The following is a 5,560-nucleotide window of genomic DNA, read 5'->3' as shown; positions in this document are numbered from 1 at the left end:
GTAGGTACTGTTCATGAGGTATTGCGTGGTTCTCCTACTAGATTGATAACCTTTCTTAACTGAGGAAAATAATTATCTCTATTGTACTGCATCATCCTCTCCTCTTCGAGTAAATCCCAATGCAACTCACAAGTAGCATGGCTGACGAGGCTGGGATCCTTGGCATTTGCTACCCCCGGTACAGGACCCCAATAGTAGCCCCCAAGAGTGGCGGAGGTCGTATTGAAGGTTGCGAGAACTCCGGTGGGCTCCCATCTCTTCATGCCTTCCTGGGGCCCGACAGTAGTGTTGTCATCTCGATAGCTGCGGGAGTCTCGATGCCTGCTTCTCGGGGACGTCATCGGTCGATGCTGCTATGGTTGCGGGTCTCCCCACCCTGACTTAGATCGGGGCACATATTTTTTCTTAGAAGTGGATTGCCTAGCTTTGATTGTTCGTGTCAATACTTGAGCTCATTGTAGACATATTTTGTACTTCCGAAGAGTTCATCCACCACGTGTCGGTTGCATCTCTTCACTCTCCCTGGCGTCCTCTCTATGGGTAGGGACATAGATAAGAGAAGGTACACATAACAAATACATCAGTAGACAAAACACGCAGTCATACCGAGTTCCTATTATCGATGTGCTTCTATGATGACCCCATCCCCGACGACTACATGCATAATTGTCCGAAAGAGCGGGCCACCGAAACTGTGTCTTTTGAGAACCCGCATCGACTGGGGATCAATTAGGTTTTTGGAATGCGTCTTGGTATAACTACTTGCTTAAGTTCAACTAAGGTCAGTCCGTCTGCTTCGACTACTATCACTACGATGGACGATTATCTCATCTTCATCACCATGGCTAACAATGCACCCGTGCAAATTGTTCTTTTCTCCTGTTGGCATGTGTACATGAGCATATGCTAGATGCATCATTATTTGCCATGTGCGGGTACACTACTAGGAAAAGGGCTATAGATAATATGGAGATTAATGGCGCACCACATATGTGGTGCGCCACTGCTATATAGCAGTGGCGCATCATGTGTTGGTATGCCATTAGTGTCCATCACACTAATGGCGCACTACACCCACGGTGCGCCACTACTAACATTTTTTTTCCAAAACTAGTAATGCCGCACCAGGGCATAGTGCCCATTACTAGTTTTAACTAGTAATGGCGCACCACACACTCCGTGCGCCACTACTAACATTTTTTTTACTTTTTTTTCAAAACTAGTAATGGCGCACTAGAGTGTAGTGCGCCATTACTAGTTCAAACTAGTAATGGCGCACCACATCCATGGTGCGCCACTACTGACATTTTTTTTGCAAAACTAGTAATGGCGCACCACTTAACAGGTGCACCATTAGTAACCAGGGTTACTAATGGAGCATTTATAGGTGGTGCCCCATTAGTAACCGGAGACCAGCTAGATATTTTGAACAGCCACCTACCACACTCACTTTCCCCACTTCATTCTCTCCACCACCTCCTCCAAGCTTGTCTCGGTTGCCTCCTCCTCCTCACCTCATTTGCACCATAGATTCACCCAAATTAAGTGGTTAAATTACCTCCTCCTCCTACTACTACTTTTTTCTCCCTCCAACAATGTGCACATGCACTTTTTATGGCCTAGCTAGATCTACGTATGTTTGTGGTGTTGCATATGTTTGTGGTGTTGCATATATGTTTGTGTTTGCAGGTACCGGTATTTGAAATGCGATAGTTGCCAATATTTTGCCGGAATGTTGATTCATTTTCGTTTCGGCGAGAATTTGGCACTATGCATTCTTTTTGGTCCTATTTTTAGGCAAAGTCATGCCAAATTTTTTCTTGGTTCTAAAATATCGTTTTGCTCTACCCTGCAGGTGACCATGGTACGCACGATGACCGAAGGCATCGTGAATAGGTTTTTGAGCTCCGCGAAGGCCGAGATGCTTCAAAAGAATGAGATAGAGATAAGATGTCCGTGTCGAAGATGCAAGCTGAGGAGCCTTATGGACCCGGATTCCGTACAGGTGCGGGATCACCTGCTATTGTGTGGTTTCATGGATGGCTATCGGTGGCAAGGTGATGAAGATGCAAGCTGATGATTATGAAGTCCATGGGGTCCGGGAAAGAAATGAGGAAGGGCAGCAAGACAACCGCGACGTGGGCGGGCGAGAAGATGAAGAATCTCCAGGACATGATCACGAGTAGATGCAGTACACAGTTATCATGTAGAAGATGTCTGACATGATGATGAGGACGATGCCGGAGCAGACAAAGGGCATGATCATGAAGATGAAGATGCCGGAGCAGACGACGATGGACCATCGATGGGCTGGGTGCAGGACCCTCATATTCAAGAGATGCTTCCCAAGAAGGCGGATAACGCAAGAGCTGCCGCCCGAGAGAAAGCCAAGATGGATCAACTAGAGATAGACGTGGTTACTCCATTGTATGAAGGATGCAGGCCCGAGGATACCCTCCTGAAAGTAACGCTCATGGCTCTAGAGATGAAGGTAAAACACAAAATGACCGACGCATGCTTCGATGAGAACATGTCATTCTGGCACAAACGTCTTCCCAAGGGGAACAAGTGCCTGACCAGTTTCGAGGAGGCAAAGAAAATCGTGTGTCCTCTGGTTTACCGCACGTGAAATACCATGTATGCATGAACAATTGCATCATTTATCAGGACGAGCACGCGGAGTCTACCATATGTCCGGTGTGCGGCGTCACTCGATACAAGAAGAGGAAGAAAGCTCCTCAAAAAGTGGTGTGGTACTTTCCGATCACTCCTCGTCTGCAGCGGTATTTCGCGGACCCTAAGGTAGCAAAGCTCCTGCGTTGGCACGCGGATAGGGAGGAGAAGAAGCGAGAAGATGACGGAAATGATCCGAAGATAAATAAAAAAGACAAGATGCTAAGTCACCCTAAGGATGCGAGCCAGTGGCAAGCGTTGAACTTCGTATACCCAGAATTTGGGGACGATCCAAGGAACATCGTGCTGGGTGCGAGCACCGATGGAGTCAATCCGTTTGGCAGCAAGAGAAGCACACATAGCACCTGCCCTGTGTTTGTGTGGATGTACAACCTTCCCCCCTGGTTGTGCATGAAGAGGAAGTACATTCACATGAGTATGCTAATTGAAGGGCCGAAACAACCAGGGAACGACATCAATTTGTATCTGGGGCTGCTGAAAGAGGAGCTAGACACGCAGTGGAAAATGCAAGCCAATACGTGGGACGCCACAGAGAAAGAATATTTCCCTATGAGAGCCGCACTGCTCACGACGGTGCAGGACTATCTCGGTTACGGATATGTCGCGGGGCAGGTGGTCCATGGATTTTCTGGATGCGTTAGGTGCATGGATGACACAACGTATCGCCAGCTAGATAGAGATCTCGGGTCTTCAAAAACCGTGTTCATGGGACATCGAAGGTGGCTTCGGGACGATGACTCATGGAGAAAATGCAAGGATATGTTCGATGGTGAAGCCGAACCCCAAAGACGCCCGCGTACGAGGAGCGGCGAGGAAATAGACGAGCTGTTGAAAAATTGGAAAGATTGCCCACTGCCGGGAAAGAAGCAAAAGGCGCCAAAGCCATGAAAGAAGCGAAAGGCGCCAGAGCCGCTGCCGAAGGTATGGAAAACGAGGTCTGTTTTCTGGGACTCGCCGTACTAGAATATCCACCGCGTGCCTCACAGCCTTGATGGCATGCTTATCATGAAGAACATGTGCGAGAGTCTGCTTGGTACCCTGCTCAACATGCCAGAGAGGACCAAAGATGGGCCGAAAGCAATGGCAGACTTGAAATCAATGGGCATCAGGGAGGAGCTTCACGCTAATGATGATGATGATGAGGCAAAGCAGGAGACGGAAAGTCGTCACAAAGGCAAAAAGGCCAAGAAGACCGGAAATGACTTCCCTCCCGTGTGCTTCACTCTAAGTCAAGAGGAGATCGAGCAATTTTTCACCTGCCTCGTAGGAGTAAAACTTTCTTACGGTTACGCGGGGAAGATAGGCACATACCTAGACTCAGTGAAGCAGAAGTTCAATGGGATGAAGTCTCACGACTGTCACAAGCTGATGACGCAGATACTTCCAGTTGCAATCTGTGGGATCGTGGATGCACATGTCCGTGAAACACTATTTGGCCTATGCAACTTTTTCGAGATCATCTCTCGGAAGTCGGTTGGCGTGAGGCAACTCAGAAGGCTACAGGAAGAGATCGCGGTGATACTATGTGAGCTTGAGATGTACTTCCCGCCCGCATTCTTTGACGTTATGGTGCATCTGCTAGTCCATATTGTGGAGGATATCGTCCAACTCGGGCCGACGTTCCTGCAAAGCATGATGCCGTTTGAAAGGATGAATGGTGTCATCAAAGGATACATTCGCAACATGTCATGTCCACATGGAAGCATAGCCAGGGGCTTCCTGACCGAAGAGTGCATCTCCTACTGCACGAATTATTCAGGCATCGAGAACCCCGTTGGTCTGCCCGTTAACAGGCACCTCGGCAGGCTCGATGGATGGGGTCACTGTGAGGGTCACTGCGAAATGCATGTCGACTTCGAGGGTCGACTCGCCAACTTTAAAAGAGCAAACCTAGTCGCACTACAACACATAGACGTGGTCGATCCTTGGGTGGTAGAGCACAAAACCTTTATTGAGAAGACGTACAATAACCGTGGCCAACAGAGGACGGACGGAGATATAATCAAAGAGCACAACTCATGTTTCACGCGTTGGTTCAAGGAGAAGCTTCTGTCGTACCCTTTACATGAGGATTCTTCTGTGGAAGAACAACTCATATTCGCCTTGTCACAGGGCGCCGAGCATAACCTGATGATGTATGAGGTGTACGATATCAACGGCTACACATTCTACACCGAGGGAAAGGACATGAAGAGCGATGGTTATCAGAACTCCGGGGTAACGATGGAATCCTACACTGGTAACGACAAGGACAAATACTATGGAAGGATCGAGGAGATCTGGGAGCTGAGCTACGCTGGAGAGAAGGTCCCGATGTTCCGTGTCAGATGAGCCAAGAGCGTCCTAAAATAAGACCAGTATTTCACCACCATGGTTATACCCGAAGCCAAATCCAAGACTGCGGACGCAAACGTCACCACGAAAAATGAGCCATAGGTACTGGGTTCCCAAGTGGACCAATGCTTCTTCATTACCAACCCGCCAAAGCCCAGCCGTGTTGTTGTGAGGAGAGGCAAAAGGAAGATCATCGAAATGGATGGAGTCGCCAATGAGCAAGACTTCGACAAGTACGGCGACCCGAAGATGGAACATGATGACGACGATGAAGTGCCATACACCACAAGAAGAAGCAGGACCACCCTACCTAAAGGACATCCGTTCAAGAGAAGAACTCCATTTGCGAAAAAGAAGGGCAAGAAGATTGTGAAAAGATAGCTAGCTAAGATCGATTGTATTTAAATCGTAGTCTTCATCTCTCGATTGTAATTCGACATATTGAAATGACATTTCTTCTGTTCTAGTGTCCTCATGAATATTTATTTATGTTTATTATGGTATTGAATTTCTAACCCACAAAAAGTATTGA

Source organism: Triticum dicoccoides, chromosome 3B (assembly GCF_002162155.2).
Source record: "Triticum dicoccoides isolate Atlit2015 ecotype Zavitan chromosome 3B, WEW_v2.0, whole genome shotgun sequence".
Classification (NCBI taxonomy): domain Eukaryota; kingdom Viridiplantae; phylum Streptophyta; class Magnoliopsida; order Poales; family Poaceae; genus Triticum; species Triticum dicoccoides.
Note: the sequence above shows the minus strand (reverse complement) of the source record.